The sequence below is a fragment of the Mobula hypostoma genome, unplaced genomic scaffold (assembly GCF_963921235.1).
Source record: "Mobula hypostoma unplaced genomic scaffold, sMobHyp1.1 scaffold_53, whole genome shotgun sequence".
Taxonomy (NCBI): domain Eukaryota; kingdom Metazoa; phylum Chordata; class Chondrichthyes; order Myliobatiformes; family Myliobatidae; genus Mobula; species Mobula hypostoma.
Window position 1 is genome coordinate 210085 of NW_026948211.1, and position 23250 is coordinate 233334.

The 23250-nt window shown below is 48.3% G+C and overlaps 1 pseudogene; it reads left to right on the top strand.

Annotated features, from left to right (window-relative positions):
• Positions 1–1550: 1550 nt before the first annotated feature.
• LOC134341852 (NACHT, LRR and PYD domains-containing protein 3-like) lies at positions 1551–23151 on the top strand (annotated as a pseudogene).
• The last annotated feature ends 99 nt before the right edge of the window (positions 23152–23250 follow it).

A 23250-nucleotide genomic window follows, 5' to 3' on the forward strand; every position in this document is an offset into this window, starting at 1 on the left:
AGTGGGCGTTTCGGGCGGAGACCCTTCGGCGGGGTGCTGCCGGACTGATGAGTTCCTCCAGCATTTTGTGTGTGTTGCCCAGAAACATTTGTAATTTTGCGACCCAACTCGAGTCAAACACCACGCTGCCCGCTCCATCAACAACACGGCACAGCGGAACACACAGCAGGGACTTTACATCACAACACTGGATTCAGTGATGAAACCCTAATTTAGTTTTGCTGTTCCAAGTCATACGAAACGACCATTAAGGTGTTTTTAAACAGAAGCGCTCAGCCTCACGTGACGTCACCCATGGACTCCCCGCATCTGCATCTGCTGTCACGTGCACTGCGCCTGAGGTCACACACGCGCTGCTGCGCTCGAGCTCGGTCGGTTTAACGGCTGAACTACTGAGCACGAGCCCCCACCCCACCCCCACAGACAACGGAGGAGTTAGAGGCTGCGCTGCCCCCATTGGTGCAGAGTGATGTCAATCAGTGGTTACGCCCAATAGCGGAGGCGGTCGAGCCGAGAGGGCGTTACCCCCGCTGAAAACCGTCTCCCGAACTTTCCTTCAGAGCGGCTCAAATCCCAAAGTAAATGTCCGCTTTCTGATTTATTTCCATTTCCCTCCGAGGGAAGTTGGGGCGTTTGTGAAGCGTCTCCTGCGGCCGGAGTCTGATGTGTCGCTGAGAGGTAGGAGGAGACCGCTCGGCCCGTCGGTTTGATGCCGGTTCCCCGGGGAGGGAGAGGGGGATTTTATTGAAAGGATGAAGACGGTGAGAGAGGGGGCGGACAGGATGTTTGTCCCGGTGGGGACAGGAGGGGCTCATCTGTGGAAATGTCTGAGCCCACGGTGGTGGCGAGCAGAGGGATTCACCACATTGGGGGGCAAACACCGGCAGACTGTTGCCCTGCAAGCGGGGCCAATGGTCCGGGCAAAGTGACAATTATTTGTGTTTTGTTGAGACTGTACCTGGAATATGGTGTAAAATCCCGCTCCCCACACTAACACGGGTCATACAGACCAAAGAACAAACTGCCGGAGGAACTCAGTGGGTCGGGCAGCATCTGTGGAGGGAAATGGACCGTCAACATTTCGGGCCGAGACCCTCCCTCTGGACTGAGAGTGTACGGGAAATAGTCAGAGAAAAGAGGTGAGGGTGGGGATGGGGCAAGAGCTGGGAAGTGAGAGGTGGATCCAGGTGAGGGGGGAGGTGGGAGGGTGGAAATAGTGACGGGGGTGGGAGGTGAGTGTTTGGGACAACACGGGGCTGCAGATGGTGGAAATTAATTCCATGATCGAGGAGATGGGGATCGGGCAGAAACATGTGTCTGAGATGGGAGAGCTGTGAATGTGAAATAAAGTGTGAAATGCGGCCGATGGATCGGGCAGCGTGTGAGGGGCGAGGAGACGTCACCGGGTCACGTGGGAGACCCTCCATCATCACGTGATCCCGTTTTAACGCAGATCGGCAGCATCTGCGGGTTTGTCTCAGAGGCCCCGCCCCCCGCTCTGATGACGCAATAAGAAGATTGCGCATGCTCAGAGTCCCGGGATCGGCTGTGATTTCTTTTCCCCCGTCTTTGTCGAAGCGGGTCCGGAGCGGCGGATCGTCCGCGGGATCCGGATCGGGATCGGGATCGGGATCAGGGGAGGGTCAGGGTCCTCGCCCCCTCGGGCGGGGAGCCGGGGATGGGGGACGGATCATTATCTGCCGAGCGAGTCCGACAAGATCCATGCGGTGAGTACTGAGTCCGGTCCCGACCGATGCTGGGCAGTGAGTCCCGTTTGCTTCCCCGAACTCGCGGTCTCACCCCGCTTCCTGGACAGAACCTGCCGGGGTCGGTCCGGGTTGTGAGACCTTCACCCCGAACCTTGGGGTACTTTCCATGGTGTGTTGATAAAAATTGGTCAGGGGAGAAGGGTCAATGCCAAAGTTCCTGTTGTTCTATCTTTGTCATTTTAGTTCATAGTAGTATGTACTGTTAATTCAGTATCTGTGTATTGCTGGAGGACCATCAGTGATCGTCCTTGATCCCTTCTCCCACCTGGCTCTATCTGCTCAATCCCTGCCCATCTTGTTCAATCACTGTCCAGCCTGTATCCCACCAATGATTACATATCAACAATATCTCTTCTACCATTGCCTTCATTGTGAAGTACTTTGCCTCACTGAGTTATTTCTGAAATCAGTGTTTGGTACCTGGAATTACCAGAGGATTTATTTAATGTAGAATGAGGAAGGATAAAGACAGTCACCACAGTTTTAGTTTCAAAGTTACCAAATGGCTGCTGTGTTAATCTTTGTCAGACGGAGACTCTCCACATTTAAAGTTGAGTCTATTATTTCCTGTTTTGGTCATTTTTGGAGAGGCCCGAAACAGCCCATGGGATCAGCAGGGAGTGGTACACATTTTTATCGCTCTCTGGTCACTTCCCATCATTGAGAGTTAGTGGCCTCGGGAGCAGATGTAACACACTGATAGTGGGGTGGGGAGGATGTTGTGAGCATTGACTGTATCGACTGTATTAACCCTGTGATGAAATGAAGAGGAAGCTAATTAATGTGGGACTTACATTTGTGTAACTTTATTCAGGCCGTCACAAGCATCTTGCAGTCAGTCAATATACTGTAGAAAGAGAAAATGCTGGAAATTTTCAGCGGATCGGGCAACGTCAGTTCTGATACTGGGTCTTCCACAGATCCAATCTGATGTACCGAGTTTCCAGCATTTAATTTCAATTTGAAATGTAAAGCTTGCAGGAAAGGTGATGGCTTATTGTGCTGGGCAAAATCTCATTTAGCAATACAGTAATGATAAAATGTGTTCAGTTTAACTGCTGGAGACAATGTGAAACGTATCCATGCCTGCTGGTGACCTACGTACAGGTTTTCCATCCCAATGTCTGGTCCAGTCAGAGGATTATCAGGTTCCCATTCGGCCACAGGTTGATGCAGGAGTGTTAGTTTTTGAACTCTGAATGGCCAAGACACTGCAGCATGTTACTGGAAACAAGGGAGTCCTGCGAAAATTGGTGCACGGCCTGTTATCCTGGGATATAGACTCTAGGCATATGGAACTGTCATTTTTTGGGATTTGATCAGGTCAGTACTTCTGTAGATGGGGCAGAATGTTCCTTCTTCCACAATGAATCAGAAGTCCCGGGTTGCTGGACATTGGTTGTGGGGAAATCCCTGATGTGGGGATGATGTGCGAGGATTCTGGGGTCGGTAAGTGGCACATTCAGCTGTGTGACCCTATCACAGACTTTGACCAAGGTAAAATGGATCCAGGGATCGAGCTGCTTGGGCTTATGAGGTGTTGAGTGAATATTTCTGGTCTGGAGTCAGGTGTTTGTTGCTGGAGTTCATTTGGAAGCAATGATTGTAATCTGAGGAGTGCTGTCAGTATCCCAGCTCTTTGAAGTCACTCACATTCCCTCAGTGTTTGCGCATTTCAAGGTCTTGGATCTTGTGAAGTAGCTTTTGGTCACTTCTGAGTTGGGAGGTGGAAACAAAGGGGAGAGTTAATACTTAATATCTTTCCAAAAAAAAGTAATTCTTTGAGCTTACTTGCTGCAAACTTGCTTGGCTTTTTCTCCTTGGAGTGACAGAGAATGAGAGGGGACCTGATAGAGGTGTATAAGAGGTGCATTGATCATGTGGATAGCAAAAGGCTTTTTCCCAGGGCTGAAATGACTGACATGAGGGGGCATAGTTTTAAGGTGCTTGGAAGCTGGTAGAGGGGGGACGTCAGGGGAGTTTTTCCACACAGAGTGGTGGGTGTGGAATGCATTATTGGTGACGGTAGTGGAGGCAGATACAATAGGGTATTTTAAGAGACTCTTAGATAGGTACATGGAGCTTAGAAAAATAGTGTTATGCGGTTGGGTAATCCTAGATAGTTTCTAGAGTAGGTTACATGGTCGGCAGAACATTGTGGCTGAAGGGCCTGTAATATGCTGTAGATTTCTATGTTCCTTGTTCAAGCTTACTATCTATACCCTATACATTCCCAACCAAATGATTGATATAGATGACAAGTAACAGTAGGTGTAACCCTGGGGAACATCACTAGGCACTGGCCTCAAGTCCAAGGAACAGCTCTCACCGTCACCCTCTGCTTCCTGGCATTCAGCTGTTCCCAGGCTCTGTGGCTCTGTCACAAACACAATGTTAACAGGAAGATTAGTCAGTAATTAATGTGAAACGAGAATTGTTGCTTCCTGAAAGGTCACATATCCTGTTCAATTCAAAGGACCAACTCCTCCCTTGTTTACAACATAATTTGTCCTGGGACCCATCCTCCCCCAACCTCCCTCCACCCCGCCAATGGCCCCACATCCCCAACCTCCCCCCACCCTGCCAATGGCCCCACACCGTTTCCACCATTTACCCCACACCCACACACATAGAGTGATCCACATCATCCACATTCCCAACTACCCCCCACCCCGCCAATGGCCCCACACCCTTTCCACCATTTACCCCACACCCACACATATAGACTGATCCACATCACCCACAGCCTCCCTCCCAGCCTGGGGAACCACAACTAACTGATCCCACAGTCTTGGCTCGGGCACAAAACTAAAACCAGAGCTGCAAGACCAGACATCCTGGACTCTCTAGCCATCCGGCTCAGTCCCAGCCTTTTTCTATTGTAACTAAAGCCTGATTTACACAAATCCAGGACCAGCCCCTTCCTCACTGCTGCCTGAACAGGAGAATCACTGGCATCAGCTGGAGTCGGCACTGTGTTGATATAGATGACAAGTAACAATAGATGACAACTAGATATAGATGACAACTAGGTTATTGATATAGATGACAAGAAACAATAGATGTAACCATGGGGAACATCACTAGGCACTGGCCTCGAGTCCGGCTCAGTCCTGGCCCACTTCCACTGCAGCCGACGCTCAATTTATGCAAACCCGTGAATAGCCCCTTCCTCACCGCCGCCTGAGCAGGAGAATCACTGGCATCAGCTGGAGTCGCCACTGTGTTGCACTTTGCAGGAGGTCCCTGTGCCACCTCCGGAGGTCGGATGGACAATAGAGAGAGTTTGGCTGACCCGTCCTTTCAATGTGACATCCCTGAACTCCACATCAACTCCATCCAACCAAATCTAGGCAAACTTCAATGACCAACAAATATCGTTCTTCTCAGCGATCAGCTGTTTGAATGATACACTGACTTAGAGGAAGGTGTATCTGTGGTCCACAGTGTCAGAGTGTTAGTTTGTCTGGAGACAAAGACTGCAGGGATGAGAGGTTTTCTGTTAGCTGATACGAGTCTGTGTTTACACTGTTGCCAATTCTGGTTTACATCAGTAAAACCATTGTTTATGAAATTTGTAAACATTAGGATACTGCACTGACTGACCCACCCCAGACCAAATCACCCTGGAAAGTCCTCCCTTGAAACATTAGGGGTTTTGTGACCCAACTCAAGAAAAAGGCCACACTGCCCACTCCATTAACAACTTGGCAAAGCCGGGGACTTTGCCTCACACAACACTGGATTCCGTGATGAAACCTGATAAGTTTCTTTCATTGTCCCTCTGAAATCATTAAAAACGTCCATTGAACAGCTTTTGAAAACAAGTTCTCACCCACATGTGACGTCACTGTGCACCCTGATGTCAGTTGTGGTTTCCCCACTCCGGGATCTGGCATCACTCTGTGCCCCCACATGCCTTATGTCAGTGTGGGTTCCCCAGACCGGGGTCTAACGTCACGTGTGCACTTACTGCCGCTGAGACGGTTGAACTTTACCGGCTAAGGTTACGATTACCTGACCCACCCACCCCAGCCCACTGTCAACAGAGGAGGTACACTCTTCGCATTGGTGAGAAGCGATGTCAATCACTGGTTACACCCAATAGCGGAGGCGAACCAACCGAGCGGACATTGCTCCCGCTAATCCTGTCTCCTGCTCCTGCTCTGCTCCGAGCTCCACATCAAAGTGGAACAAACCTCAAAGGAAATGTCCCACTTTCTGGATTATTTCCATTTCCCTCCGATGGGGGTGTTTGTGAGGTGCCTCCTGCAGCCAGAGTCTGATGTATCGCTAAGAGGTAGAAGGAGACTGCTCGGCCCATCAGCTTGATGCTGGCTCTCCAGGGAGGGAGGGATCCCAGCAGAAGGAAGAGGGAGAGGGAATTAACTGAGAGGACAAATATGGTGTGAGGGGTTGGATAGGATGGAGTCTGAGAGGTTGTTTGTCCCAGTGGGGGATCAAGAAGCAGGATGGGGGAAGGAGTCCATTGACAGTGGGGAAGGGACATGAGGGGCTCGTCTATGGAAATGTCTGAGCCCACAGTGCTGGCGAGCAGAGATATTCACCACTCTGGTGGGCAAACACTGGCAGACTGTATTTTATTATTGTTCGTGACACAGAATTGTATAATTGCTGTTCTGTGTGTTATCTGAATGTACTTGCCTGTGATGTTGCTACACGTCAGTGTTTCTCTGTACCTGTACCCTACCGTACTTGCTCACTTGGCAACAAATTCAACAGGACCTGAGAAAACTCGGTGAGATTTGATTAGTGATGATCATCTTGGCACCTTGGTAGGTAAAATGTAAAGAACGCAGAACATAGAAATCTACAGAACGTTACAGGCCCTTCTGCACACAATGTTGTTCCGACCATGTAACCTGTTACAGAAAATGACGAGAATTTCCCTGCAGCATAGCCCTTTATTTTTATAAGCTCCATGTACCTATCTAACAGTCTCTTAAAAGACCCCGTTGTATCCGCCTCTACCACCGTCACTGCCAGTGCATTCCACGCACTCACCACTCTCTCTGTGTGAAAAACATACCCCTGACATCCTCCTTGTAACTACTTCCAAGCACCTTAATACAGGGGTCCCCAACCTTTTTTTGCACTGCGGACCAGCCGACCGGTGGCGGGGGGTGGGGTAGGGTTGCCAACGGACAAGAGTAGCCATCAAATATGTTGTGTTTCCCCCAAGAAAGACTACCAGGACTACCATAACCATGAAACCTTGCGTGGGCACCAGTGCGCTTGCGTGTACGTGCCGATTTTTTTTTTCCTCCAAATTGTTTTTGGTGATTCTGTTCGGGGGGGGGGGGTGCGGGGTGTGTTAATGCAACCGGAATATATGTGATGTGGCTAATACACTCAATTTCGTTTCTAAAAGGGTTTATCTAACAAATTTAATATTAAACACACAGCACATATTTTCCTTGCATAAATATAGTGATAAGTCAATTATAAGTCAATTGCATCATAACATTCTAAGTAACATTTGGATGTTAAACACACAGCACATATTTTCCCTGTATGAACATATAAAATCATTGCAACACACCAATATCGCTGAATCAGTGGGAGCCCTGGGCTTGTTTCCCTGCAACAAGATGGTCCCATTGACAGCAATACTCGAAGGGGGTTCCTTCTGTCCAGTCTATTCCGCGATTTAGTTTTCGTTACATTCATTGCAGAGATATGTTGGAAATGGAAGCAACATTTTCAGTGCTTTCATGGCTATCTCTGGATACTTAACCTTGACTTTGATCCAGAATGCCAGCAGAGATGTTATGTCAAACATAACTTTTTAGCCCGCCATCATTTGCAAGTTCGAGGAGTTGATCTCCTTCCCATGCTGACATGGATGACACGTGGGTAATGACCTCACATGCGTAATGACCTCGCGTGCATTCAAGCTCAACAGTGGGCGTGACAGGGAATGAGGAAAGGTGTAGCTGACCCATATCGCCAAATCATATCGTTTCCTCATGGCCGGGTAGCACGTTTTGTGGCCCTATAGTTGGGGACCGCTGCCTTAATACTATGTTCCCACTTGTTAGACATTTCAACCCTGGGAAAAAGCCTCTGGCTATAGGCACAACCAATGCCTCTCATCTTGTACACCTCTGTGAGGTCACCTCTCATCCTCCATCACTTCAAGGAGAAAAGGCTGAGTTCACTCAACCTATTCTCATCAGGCATGCTCCCCAATCCAGACAACATCCTTGTAAATCTCCTCTTCACTCTCTCTATAGCATCCATATTGTTTCCTGTAGTGAGGTGACCAGAACTGAACACAGTTCTCCCAAGTGGAGTCTAATCAAGGTCTCATATAGCTGTAACATTACCTCACGCTCTTGAACTCAATCCCATGGTTGATGAATGCCAACACACCATATGCTTTCTTAACAACACTGTCAACGTGTGCAGCGGCTTTGCGTGTTCTATCAACACAGACCTCAAGATCTCACTGATCCTCCACATTGCCAAGAGTCTTACTATTAATATTATATTCTGTCTTCAAATTTGACCTACTGAAATGAAACATTTCACACTTATCAGTATTGAACTCCATCTGCCACTTCTGTGCCCAGTTCTGCATCCTATCGATGTTGCACTATAGCATCTGACAACACTGCAGATGATCTGCAACACTCCCAACTTCTGTGTCATCAGCAAACTTACTAACCCATCCTTCAACTTCCTCATACAGGTCATTTGTAAAAATCACAAAGAGAAGGGATCCCAGAATAGATCCCAAAGGAACACTATCAGTCACCATTATCCATGCAGAATACGAACCATCTACAACTGCCCTTTGCCTTCTGTGGGCTTGCCAATTCTGGATCCACAAAGCAATGTCTCCTTGGATCCCATACCTCATTATTTTCTGTATGAGCTTTCCATGGGGAACCTTAGCTAACCTCTAACTGAAATCCATATACAGTACTTCCACTGCTCTACCTTCATCAATGTGCTTTGTTACGTCCTCAAAGAATTCAATCGGGATCATAAGGCATGACCTGCCCTCAGCAAGGCCACGTTGACTATCCCTAATCAGATTGTCTCTACAAATGCTCATAAACCCTGCCTCTCAGGATCTTCTCCAAAACATGCCCACCACTGAAGTAAGACTCACTAGTCTATAATTTCCTGAGTTATCTCTATTCCCTTTCCTGAACAAGAGAGCAACATTTGCAACCTTCCAATCCTCTGGTACTTCTCCCCACCTAACTGATGATGTGAAGATCATCATCAGAGGCTTAGCAATTTCCTCCCTCTACTCCTACTACAGTACAATGACGTATATCTCATTCAGTCCCGGCGACTTATCTAACTTAATACCTCTAAAAAGATCCAGCACGGGCACTTTCTTAAAGTCCATACACTCATGCATTTCAGTTCGCTGTAAGTCATCCCCACAATTGCCAAGGTCCCTTTCACTGGTGAATACTGAAGCAAAATACTGAGTATCTCAGAATATTTAAATGATCGGCAGGTTGAGAAAGATCTGTTGAGAACGTAACGGTAGAATTTAACCAAGCTAATTTGCCATTGCTGGCGACACCACCACAGATTTGTTATACTTGCATGACATGCCCTCAACACCAATAATGATTGTTGCAAAAATCAGTGATATGTATCTGATCCTTCATTAACAATCAGCAAACATACAATCATGAATCGATGAAACTGAAGTTTACCCAAGTGTAAGTTCATCGTATTTGAGAGGATAATAACAAAAGATATGACATCTGTCAGTCCCCAGCTGTGTATTGCATGGAACAAAGCACAAATATGTAACTGATTCCCTTAGCGTTTACCACACCCCCACTGATGCGACTAGTTACCATAAAAAAAGCATCATAAATACACAACACAGAATACAATGCAGATAGAGAACAGGTACATGGCTCCTACACACAGGCTCAGCTCCGATACAGGGTCTTCCACCTGAAATATTAACATACTCTCTGTCTTGTTGAATAATTCCAGCATTTTATTTTATTTATATTAACTATTTTCCCTAACTGGCTATTGTTGGATGTATGGCGTGTCGACATTGTGTTTAACAAGGTGCCATGTAACTAACTATCTGGTAATAACCAGGTGATATGCTCAAAGAAATCTTGACTGAGTTTTCGTGCTAATAATGAGGTCCTGCCAGAAAAAAAAACTATAGAGGTTCAGGACAAGATGTCGTGATGCTATGGGTGAGACTTTATTGTTCAGCATGTCAGTGTTTCTCTGTAGACTCAAATCATATATTGCCATCGGTGTCAATGCTGGGCGATGTTAAACTGAAATGAGACGGTGAGAATCAGGTGTGACTGAGAACTCTGTATAATCCAGTGACGCGAGGATTAGAAGTCTCATCATCAGCAGAAATGTTTCAGCCCACACTGCTGTAACAGTTGTCCACAGCGCCACCAGTGGTAGGAGGACCAAAGCAGTGGGCGCTGTCTACTCAATCTGCCCTGCCATTCCATTGACACATCACTCCCGGTCCGGGACACAAGATTGGTTCCTGAAAGGGATTTGCCTGCAATATAGCAAGTAGATACCCTGGAGAATCCTGGCCCAGTGTACAATCCATGGAGAGAGTGGAAATGGACATTGTATGACCGTGGGTGGATGGGTGCAGGTGGAGGCTTCAGTGGACGGGCCCAAGATGTTTGGAAGTGTTTGCCTCTGTTTAAAAACAAAACACGGCAATTAATGTCTGACCCTACTGTTAACTTTGTTTGTTACAGAGCATCAAAATCTGACCACAACTGTCCTCAAAATGGCTCAAGGAGTGGGCAGGGGAAAAGTTCCAGTGATGTCAAGATCAGGAAAGGACACGGGTATGCTAGCGAGTTACTTTATTTTTTAAATATTTCCTTGACTCTGTGTCTGAGTTTAATTCAATATCAACAATTCACAAAATATTTGTAAAATCTTCGCAGAGAGATGAGTCACAGAGGTAACTTCTCTGGGGAACAGTCACACGTGGAAGGAGCACAATCACTGTCTGCTTTTCACTCCTCAAGCAGACTGTGATGCACATTCAAACAGTGAGGTATTCCAGAGCACAAGACATTGTGCAGTTGCTGAAAGTTTTGAGCAACACAAAGACACACAAAGTACTGGTGGAACTCAGCAGGTCAGGCAGCATCCATAAGATAAGATGTACTTTATTGATCCCGAGGGAAATCCATGGAGAGGAATTAACAGTTAATGTTTCAGTTCAGGACCACAAAGAATAGAAAATAATGTGGCAATATCTGGAATTTCTATTCCTTCATTTCCAGTCTAATGAAGTGCCTTGGCCCTAAACGTTGATTGTTTATTCTCCTCCATAGATGCTGCCTGACCTGCTGAGCACCTCCAGCATTGTGTGAGATATTTCAGAGATTTGCTGAGGAAGGGTTTGGCAGGCAGCCAGTAACCCAGAGCCAAGCGGAGGTGATGGGCAGTACCAGGAGAGTGTTGCTGATGGGTTACTATATTCTCAGGAATAAGCAGTCATTTCCAAACAGAGTGGTATATTCCCAGAGACATTAAAACATTGAAACATCTGTCTCGGACTGTTTAGTGACCCAGCGAACCATCTTTAGGTTCCAGAGAGAAAGTTGCCTCTGAACATGGGGTCGGTAATATCTTTAATCTTCACCATTTTCCTTCACAGGTCCGATCTCAGTGATCACCGAGCTCCTGGCAAGCTGGAATGATTCCCAGCTGCTGCAGCTGACGGATTTCTACCGGGACAGGCTGGAGCAGGCGATGGAAGGAGGAGTGCACGGAGTGAGCCTGGCGTTAACGGCCGAGAATCAGTTCAGTGGAGAGGAACATCGGGTGAGCGGGAGGGAGAATGGGTTTGAATTTTCACACATCACAGGACTGATGGGTGTCGGAACTCTGACTCATCGGGTATTAAATTAGATAAAATAAAAACTGGGGAATAAATACTGTACATACAATCTCAAAGATGTGAATCTGAACCAGTGATAGAAAGAGGTGAAAAGACCCCGCGGACTGGTGGGTGGCTGCTCAGTGTTCAGAGTGAGTTGAGCAGGCAACAGTTGTGTGGGCTTACGGTATTAAATGGAAATATGATGGGAAGTTTCCGTTTGGGAAGACCGTGCAGCGTGACGGCAGGATGTCAGTGAGAACCGGGACATCATCAGTCATGGATGCCACAGGAGCTGGAGTGTGTTCCGTTCTGGGTTGAGATGATTCTGTTACAATCTGTAACGGCAAACAGTGTGAATCGGGGAATACTGCCATGCTGTAATGTGTAATCACTGAATAAACCTCCACTGGAAAAGGCAAAGGAAAGGCATCAGGTCAGCCAGTAATCTGCTGTCATGTTAGACACTGGCAGATTGAGGAGATGGATCACATCATCTTTTCTGCAACTTCTCTGAGACTGTTCACTCTGTTATAAAAACCTTCCTGTTTTACTTCTTCATCTGTGATCATTATTTTCTGATTTCTGTTTTACACTGTCAAATCTGGTGAGGAATTATTTTTGGATTTGGAGCCACGTCAGTGAAGCGGTCACAGACCAGCCAGGATCTCACTGACTGGTGGACCAGGTTCACGGTGACTGTCTCTCCGTGTGCTCTGCACTCAGAATGTACAGTCCGTGTCCAGACAGGATCAGCACCCGTCCAGGTGACTGCTCAGTGTGATCCCGTTACAGAGCACATCATTTACTTCTCATTCTCTGTGTGAATCTGTCAGTCCCCAATATGTTCCCCGTTACTCTTCACAGAAAATCTCTGATCTTGCTGATAAGGGAGAGCGGGCGGACAGTTCTAAACTCCTCCTGAGCCTGGTGATGGAGAAAGGCTCCCGCGCCCGGAGGGTGATGTAGGACACCTTTGTGAAAATGCAGAATTGTGTCCCAAATTTGGACAAAATACTGAAGGGAATACAGATATATGGTGAGATAACATCAGAGATTAATTTAAATTTGGATCGCAACACAGCACAGTTTACAATTTTACAAAAATGATTTCCTCACTTTGTTTAAATTCATCAGGTTGTGATCCCTCCCATCAACCAATTCCCGCTCAACTCTTACTGGAGTTTCTCAGTGAGCTGAAAGGTAAGTGACCGTGCATTGAACATTGCAGAGTATAACACGGGGATAAGCCCTTAGGCCTATCATATTGTGCCGAAACAGCTAAGAAGTACATCAAACATGCCCAAACTCTAATCTCTGCTTCCTACACCATGTCCATATGCGTCCATCTTCCTTACACCCATGTGCCTCTCCAAACGTCTCTTAGAAGTCTCTAACAATTTGCCTCTACCACCTGACCAGGCAGTGCATTCCAGTCATCCACGACTCTCTGATTTAAAAAAAAACTATCCCTCACATCCCCCTGAATCCAACCCCCTCTCACCTTCACTGCAGGCCCTCTAGTAACAGACATTTCAACCCCAGGAAACCGATTTTCTCTGTCCACTCTATCTAAGCCTCTCATAATGTTGTCAACCTGTGTCAGAGCTCCCTCAGCCTCCGATGATCCAGAGAAAACAATTCATTTTTCTCCAGCCTCTCATGGTAGCACATGTCCTCTAAACCAGACAGCATCCTGGTACACCTCTTCTGCTCCCTCTCTAAAGCCTCAACATCCCTCTGGTAGTGGGGCGATTGGAACGGTACGCAATGGCCCAGATGTGGCTGAAGCAGAGTTTATAAAGTTGAAACTTGACCTCTGTTTCCACCAACGGTGGTACTTTATGTTGGGCGGTTAAGTTGTTGAGCCACAAGGATCTGACCAGGTAAATGTTGGCACTGTGACAGAGAACACAGTGAGACACAGGGAAACATGTTTCCTGGAGGGAGAGATTTCAAAGGACACTTTGAGGAAAGAGACAGAGAGCTGGCGAGTTTGACTAAAGTGGTCACACCGCTCTGGGACCTGCAACTACAGATCCCCACCGGAGTCTGAGTGGAGAAGGGGGCGATCCGGAGAATGGGAAAAAAAAAACATATTTCTTCACACCAAAAAGCCAAAACCTTCTCTTGCCAGTCACTGCCCCCTCCTGAACAGCCTCATCCTTAACTGTTTTCTAAACTCCCCCAGTTCCTGCAGATTATCCTTTCTTAGAGTTGGGCGTCCACTGAAGTTCCAGTCACAGAATAGTAATAATAGCATCACTTTAATTAGAAAAGCAGGTAACATCCCAACCGGTCTGTTCAACCACAGAGCAGCATATGAACACCGCTGTGTTCACATCTGCACTCCCTGGTGCAAACACTGCTACAGTGTTAGAGAGGGTGAGATTGGGGGGCATATTCCTCAGCTCAGTCCACAGAAGCTGAAATTCCTATACTGTGATACCCCGCACACCTCTGACAGGTTCCTGACACAATGTGAAACCACAGAAGTATGACAGTATGACATTACGAGACCCCACCCGTCCCTGACAGTGTCCTGACACACTGTGAGACCCCACACACCCTTGCCAGGGTCCTGACACATTGTGAGACCTCGCACACACCTGACAGGTTCCTGACAGACTGTGAGAAACCACACACACCTGACAGTGTCCTGACAGACTGTGAGTCGTCACACACTCCTGACAGGGTCCTGACACACTGTGAGACCCCACACACCCTTGACAGGGTCCTGACACACTGTGAGACCCCACACATCCATGACAGGGTCCTGATAGACTGTGAGACCCCACACACCCTTGCCAAGGTCCTGACGCACTGTGAGACCTCGCACACCCCTGACAGGTTCCCGACAGACTGAGAAACCACACGCACCTGACAGTGTCCTGACACACTGTGAGACCCCAGACGTCCCTGACAGTGTCCTGACACACTGTGAGACCCCACACACCCCTGACAGGTTCCTGACGCACTATATGGATTCCTGTCACAGTATGTGGACAGGCCGACCAGGGGGAATGCCATACTAGATCTAGTACTAGGTGATGAACTGGGTCAGATCACAGATCTCTCCATGGGTGAGCATCTGGGGGACTGTGACCACCGCTCCCTGGTCTTTAGCATTATCATGGAAAAGAATAGAATCAGAGAGGACAGGAAGATTTTTAATTGAGGAAGGGCAAATTATGAGGCTATAAGGCTAGAACTTGTGGGTGTGAATTGGGATGATGTTTTTGCAGGGAAATGTACTATGGACATGTGGTCGATGTTTAGAGATCTCTTGCAGGATTTTAGGGATAAATTTGTCCCGGTGAGGAAGATAAAGAATGGTAGGGTGAAGGAACCATGGGTGATAAGTGAGGTGGAAAATCTAGTCAGGTGGAAGAAGGCAGCATACATGAGGTTTAGGAAGCAAGGATCGGATGGCTCTATTGAAGAATATAGGGAAGCAAGAAAGGAGCTTAAGAAGGGGCTAAGAAGAGCAAGAAGGGGGCATGAGAAGGCCTTGGCGAGTAGGGTAAAGGAAAACCCCAAGAGATTCTTCAATTATGTGAAGAAAAAAAGGATGACAGGAGTGAAGGTAGGACCGATTAGAGATAAAGGTGGGAAGATGTGCCTGGAGACTGTGGAAGTGAGCGAGGTCCTCAATTAATACATCTCTTTGCTATTCACCACTGAGAGGGAACTTGATGATGGTGAGGACAATGTGAGTAAGGTTGATGTTCTGGAGCATGTTGATATTAAGGGAGAGGAGGTGTTGGAGTTGATAAAGTACATTAGGATGGATAAGTTCCAGGGGCCTGACGGAATACTCCCCAGGCTGCTCCACGAGGCGAGGGAAGAGATTGCTGAGCCTCTGGCTAGGATCTTTATGTCCTCGTTGTCCACGGGAATGGTACCGGATGACTGGACGGAGGTGAATGTTGTCCCCTTGTTCAAAAAAGGTAGTAGGAATAGTCCAGGTAATTATAGACCAGTGAGCCTTACGTCTGTGGTGGGAAAGTGGTTGGAAAAGATTCTTAGAGATAGGATCTCAGGGCATTTAGAGAATCATGGTCTGATCAGGGACAGTCAGCATGGCTTTGTGAAGGGCAGATCGTGTCTAACAAGCCTGATAGAGTTCTTTGAGGAGGTGACCAGACATATAGATGAGGGTAGTGCAGTGGATGTGATCTACATGGATTTTAGTAAGGCATTTGACAAGGTTCCACAATGGTAGGCTTATTCAGAAAGTCAGAAGGCATGGGATCCAGGGAAGTTTGGCCAGGTGGATTCAGAATTGGCTCTCCTGCAGAAGGCAGAGGGTGATGGTGGAGGGAGTACATTCAGATTGGAGGATTGTGATTAGTGGTGTCCCACAAGGATCTGTTCTGGGACCTCTACTTTTCGTGATTTTTATTAACGACCTGGATGTGGGGGTAGAAGGGTGAGTTGGCAAGTTTGCAGACGACACAAAGGTTGATGGTGTTGGAGATAGGGTAGAGGATTGTCGAAGATTGCAGAGAGACATTGATAGGATGCAGAAGTGGGCTGAGAAGTGCAGATGGAGTTCAACCCGGAGAAGTGTGAGGTGGTACACTTTGGAAGGACAAACTCCAAGGCAGAGTACAAGGTAAATGGCAGAATACTTGGTAGTGTAGAGGAGCAGAGGGATCTGGGGGTACATGTCCACAGATCCCTGAAAGTTGCCTCACAGGTGGATAGGGTAGTTAAGAAAGCTTATGGGGTGTTAGCTTTCATAAGTCGAGGGATAGAGTTTAAGAGTCCCGTTGTAATGATACAGCTCTATAAAATTCTAGTTAGGCCACACTTGGAGTACTGTGTCCAGTTCTGGTCGCCTCACTATAGGAAGGATGTGGAAGCATTGGAAAGGTAACAGAGGAGATTTGCCAGGATACTGCCTGGTTTAGAGAGTATGCATTATGATCAGAGATTAAGGGAGCTAGGGCTTTACTCTTTGGAGAGAAGGAGGATGAGAGGAGACATGATAGAGGTGTACAAGATAATAAGAGGAATAGATAGAGTGGATAGCCAGCGCCTCTTCCCCAGGGCACCAGTGCTCAATACAAGAGGAAATGGCTTTAAGGTAAGGGGTGGGAAGTTCAAGGGGGATATTAGAGGAAGGTTTTTTACTCAGAGAGTGGTTGGTGCGTGGAATGCACTGCCTGAGTCAGTGGTGGAGGCAGATACACTAGTGAAGTTTAAGAGACTACTAGACAGATATATGGAGGAATCTAAGGTGGGGACTTACATGGGAGGCACGGTTTGAGGGTCGGCACAACATTGTGGGCCAAAGGGCCTGTACTGTGCTGTACTATTCTATGGTCTACGACAAACACGTCATTGACAGGGTCCTGACACACAGTGAGACCCCACACATCCAGGAGAGGGTCCTGACACACTGTGAGACACTAAACGTCCCTGACAGGGTCATTACACACTGAGACCCTGCACACATCTTACAGGGTCCTGAAATACTGTGAGACCCCACACACCACTGACAGGGCCCTGACACACTGTGAGTCCCCACACGTCCCTGACAGTGTCCTAACACACTGTGAGACCCCACACACCCCTGACAGTGTCTGGACACAATGTGAAAACCCACAAGTCCCTGACAGGGTCCTGACACACTGTGAGACCCAACACACTCCTGACAGGGTCTGATACACTGTGAGACCCCACAGGTCATTGACAGGGTCCTGACACACTGTGAGACCCCACACATCCCTGACAGGCTTTTGACACACCGTGAGACCCCTCACACTACTGACAGGGTCCTGACATGCCGTGGGATGCCACACAGTCCTGACAGGAACCTGACACACTGTCAGAACCCAGACACACCTGACAGGTTTCTGACAGACTGTGAGACCCTGCACATGTCTGACAGGGTCCTGACACAATGTGAGACCCCATGTAGCCATGACAGGTTCCTGACACACTGTGAGACGCCACACACACCTGACAGGGTCCTGACACACCGTAAGACCCCATATACTCCTCACAATGTCCTGACACTCTGTGAGACCCCGCACACCCCTGACAGGTTCCTGACAGACTGTGAGACACCACACACCACTCTCAGTGTCCTAAGTCATCCCTGACAGTGTCCTGAAACACTGTGAGACACCAGACATCACTGACAGGGTCCTGACACATCGTGAGATCCCACACACCCCTGACAGGGTCCTGAAACACTGTGAGTCCGCGCACGACCCTGATGGGGCCCTGACACACCGTGAGACCCCACATAACCCTGACAGGTTCCTGACAGACTGTGAGACACCACACACACCTGACAGGGTCCTGACACACTGTGAGACCCCACACACGTCTGACAGGTTCCCGACACACTGTGTGACCCTGCCCACGTCTGACAGGGTCCTGACACACTGTGAGACCCCACACGTCCCTGACAGGATCCTGACACAATGTGAGACCGCACACAGCCTTGGCAGGGTGCTGACAAACTGTGAGACCCCACACACCCCTGAGTGGGTCCTGACACACTGTCTGACCCTGCACACCACTGTCAGTGTCCTAAAACACCCCTGATAGGTTCCTGACACACTGTGAGACCCCACACACCCCTGACAGGGTCCTGACACACTGTGAGACCCCACACACCCCTGACAGGGTCCTGAAACACTGTGAGACCCCACACACACCTGACAGGGTCCAGACACACTGTGAGACCCCACACTCCCCTGACAGAGTCCTAAAACACTGTCAGACCCCAGACGTCCCTGAAAGGGTCGTGACAGATGGTGAGACCCCACACACCCCTGACAAGTTCCTGACACACTGCAAGACGACACACATCTATGACAGGGTCCTGACATGTGAGACACCAAACACACCCCTGAGAGGGTTCTGACACTCTTTAAGACCCCACACATCATTGACAGGGTCCTAACACACTGTGAGACCCCGTAAACCATTGGCAGGGTCCTGACACATACTAAGACCCCACAGACGCCTGACAGGGTCCTGAAACACTGTGAGACCCCACACACCAATGTCAGTGCCCTGAAACACCCCTGACAGTGTCCTGAAACACTGTGAGACCACAGAGGACCTTGACAGGGGTCTGACACACTGGGAGACTCAACACACCCCTGACAGTGTCCTGACAGACTGTGAGACACAACACACCACTGTCAGTGTCCTAAAACACACCTGATAGTGTCCTGAAACACTGTGAGACTACAGACGTCCCTGACAGGAACCTGACACACCATGGGACCCCACACACTCCTAACAGGGTCCTGACACTCTGTCAGAACCCATAAACACCTGACGGAGTCCTGACGCACTGCGAGACCACAAACACTCCTGACAGGGTCCTGACACAATGTGAGTCCCCACACACCCCTGACAGAGTCCAAAAACACTGTGAGACCCCACACAACCGTGACAGGGTCCTGACACACTGTGAGATCCCACACACCCCTGACAGGGTCCTGAAACTCTGTCGGATCCCACACACTCCTGGCAGGGTCCAGACAAGGTCCAAACACCCATGACAGGATTCGATCCCACACACCCCAACCACCCATCCACAGTGCAGGTGCTGATCAGCAAAGCTACCTCTTTGTATTTTGAATCAGTGATGGTGAGAGGGGAGGGGGAGCTGTGATTCCCCGACCTGTTCCTTTCACAGAATGACCACTACCCTCTTCACCATCTCCATACGCCACATCAACACTGGGGATCAAAAGTTTCTTCCACAGGAAAAAATGACAGCTGTGATAGTAGAGGGAGGTTGTCCAGTACGGGACAGTCGGGGGTCAGTAAACTACCAGGGAAATACTCACCTTCACAGCACAGTTAATTGTGAAATGTGATGATCTGTTGTTTATCTATACCAGGCCTCTCTGTCCAGTCAGCAGTCTGTTAATCTAATTTAATTTACTGTTCGAGCATCTATTGATGAATCCAATTAATGCAATAGCTTTGAGCTAACTCTTGCATACTTAAATACTGAGTTCTGAGTTGAGGCATCTGACAGTTTGTCCACTGTCTGTTCCCATGGAAGATGTTCGACAGAAACACAAGGAGACTCTGCGGGCACAAACTGAATCACTGAGAGTGAACACGATCCTGATGAGGGAGAAGGTGAAGGTTTCCCAGCTGGTTGATCGATACGCTGAGCTCACGGTCATTTCTACTGTTCGAGATCGGAGACTGGTGGAACATGAGCTGCTGGCAAGAGGCAGAGACCACGAGGAGTGGAGACAGAAACATCTCCGCGAAGAGCTGGAAAAAATACGGACCGATCAGTTGTTCCAGAGTAGCTTTTCCCGAAGTGAATCCAAATCTGGGAGTTCGGCAGCAGTGGCCGGAGTCCCGGGGATCGGGAAAACAACAATGGTACAAAAGATTGTTTATGACTGGGCCACAGGGAAAATATACCAACAATTCCAGTTTGTCTTCAGTTTCAAATTCCGGGATTTAAACTCCATTAACTGCAGAACAAACCTAAAGGAACTGATTCTGGATCAGTATCCTTACTTTGGGAATTTTCTGAGAGAGGTCTGGAAGAACCCAGAGGGATTACTGTTTATATTCGATGGTTTGGATAAATTCAATGACAAAATTGATTTTGCTGACAGTCGGAGAAACACAGAAGCTCAGGACTCATGCACAGATCCTGAATTCAAGTGCAAGGTGTCTGACATTGTGTACAGTTTAATCCAGGGAAAGCTGCTCCCAGGGTGTTCAGTGCTGGTGACCACACGTCCCACTGCGTTACATTTATTGGAAAAGGCAGAGATCAGTGTCTGGGCTGAAATCCTGGGATTTGTTGGTGAGGAACGGAAGGAGTATTTCATCAGGCATTTTGAAGATCGGACGGTGGCAGCAGCTGTTTTTAAACACGTGGAGGAGAACGAGATCCTGTACACCATGAGCTACAACCCCTCCTACTGCTGGATCCTCGCTCTGGCACTGGGCCCCTTCTTCACACAAAGAGCCAGGGACCCGCAGCGAGTTCCCAAGACCATCACCCAACTGTACTCCTACTATATTTACAACATCCTGAAAAACCACGGCCGTCAGATTGAGAGACCCCGTGATGTGTTACTCAGGGTTGGTCAGATGGCCTTCAGAGGAGTGTCCGAGAAGAAGATTGTGTTTACAGATGGAGATTTGATCAAGTACAATCTGCAGCCTTCCCCAGTTCCTGTCCGGGTTCCTGATGGAGCTTTTGGAGAGAGAGGATTCAGCCCGGTGTGTGGTGTACACATTCCCACACCTCACCATCCAAGAGTTTGTAGCTGCAGTCGCACAATTCCTGATCCCAGATGGCAGAGATATCCTGAAATTCCTCACTGAAGCCCACAGCACGACAGACAGTCGATTTGAGGTATTTCTCCGTTTTGTTGCTGGTCTCTCCAACCCAATGACAGCTCGGGGGCTGGAGGAGTTTCTGGGTGCATTTCCTCATCAAACAACCTGCCGGGTGATTGACTGGGTGAAGGAGGAGGTTAAACGCCAGAGTGGAAACACATGGAGTGAAGCTGGTAAAAGGAGCCTCCTGAACACATTACACTACCTGTTTGAATCTCGGAATCGTGGGCTGGCTCAGGCCGCACTGGGATCTGTGGAAAAACTTTCATTCAGTGGAATGACACTGACCCCGATTGACTGCGCGGTCCTGTCTCATGTCATCGGACTCTGTGATACAATAAAACACTTCAACCTGGAGTACTGCCACATTCAGTGTGAAGGAATCCAGCGGCTGGGACCCGGACTGCACAAGTGCCAGGAGTTGAGGTAACTTGATTTATCTCTCACTTTGAACTGTGAAACTGTTCCATTGTGTTGTTTCAATGTAAATGGATTTGGGTAAATATGATTGTGAAGAATTGTGACAAATGCCATCCCCCTTCCTCCTGTCGGATTGCAACCATCTCCCATCGACATTTCCCCATTCACAGATCTTCCTCACTGTGGGATTTTCTCCCCTTCATCCCTGCCCCTCCCGACCCTCTCACATCAGGAACACTTTTCTAACCATCAGGGAATGAGACAGAATATGTGGAGTTTACAGGATCACACCAACAGACTAAATTACTGACATTCGGTGAATACCCTGGAGCTGGGCAGTGAGGGACATTGACAGTGATGGGAACTCCGATCAGTGATTTACTGAAGGGTTTAATGTTTCCTGAAATATCCGAGTGAGAGAAATTCCCTCAGACCCGCCATTTGAATCACTTTGTTCATCAATTTGTCTGTTTGTGTTTAGACTGAGTTATAATGAGCTGGGAGATTCAGGAGTGAAACTGGTGTCTGCGGCTCTGAGGAACCCGGAGTGTAAAATACAGAAACTGCGGTAAGTACCAGACTGTGGGAGATTGTGTTTACAGTCACTGGGTGTCTGACACTGAACATTAATGTGATCAGTAATTGTGTTAGTGATAAACACTGTGGATTTGTACTGTCTCCTGTCTCTCTGTGTCCTTCACCCTCACTCTCTCTCATCTCCAGGCTGATGAATGTCGGTCTCACAGATTCTGGTGCCGAGGATTTCGTCTCCGCTCTCAGTACAAACTCGTCACTGACGGAGCTGAACCTGGGATTAAACTCGCTGACAGACCGATCTGTCCCCGCCCTCCGCCGCCTCATATTCACCCTCCCGAGTCTGGAGCGGATCCGGTGAGTGTTTGTGTTAATGTTCAATGTGATAAAATATCAGCGGATCCGCGGGTTTTCTGGTGATATTTGTCTGTGAATGTTATTGAAACATTAACCCCAGTCCCCTGTTACTGACACTGTTGTGTCATGTGTTTATTTCATCTTTATTCTCCTATCTGTTTCAGGCTGGGGGACAATGAGTTCAGTAAGACCGGGAGGAGGGAACTGAGATCTCTGCGGGAACCCGGACCTGGACAGTGATCCTGTGAACATCTGAACGTGTGAACATCCCCGCCCGTGGGATGGGGACATTTTGGCTGATTCCCGGCCCTCCCCTTTAACTCCCCTTCCCCTTACCTTTAATGGCCGCGCGCCAGGTTTAATTCCCAATGGTTTTAACGGAATTGGCTCCAGTCTTGCGCTGTGTGTTGTTCATTGTGCTCCCGTAGTGACGTATTTCCACCTCCTGTCCAGCGGTGCAGCTTCCGCCGGATGTGCGGTTTCAAGACCCCACCCACGAGAGACCCCAGGGAATTACACAGACAGGAAGAGCACGAGGACCGGGGCTCAGTCTGGGACACCGGTGTCCCAGGGTGGGATTATCCCGGGAGAGAATCATTTTGCTCCCCTTGCTGAGGACGGTGCATTCGGCAGTCTGTTGAACTGACAGACAATCGGCAGTGACCCTGGATCTGCAGCGATCTCGGACACGGCCCTGAAGTGTGATTTTATAAACGCAAACACGAGGAAATCTGCGGATGCTGGAAATTCAAGCAAAACACACATAAAAGTTGCTGGTGAACACAGCAGGCCAGGCAGCATCTCTAGGAAGAGGTACAGTCGACGTTTCGGGCCGAGACCCTTCGTCAGGACTAACTGAAAGAAGAGTTAGTAAGAGATTTGAAGAGGTACACCTCCCCCTCCCACTTTTAAATC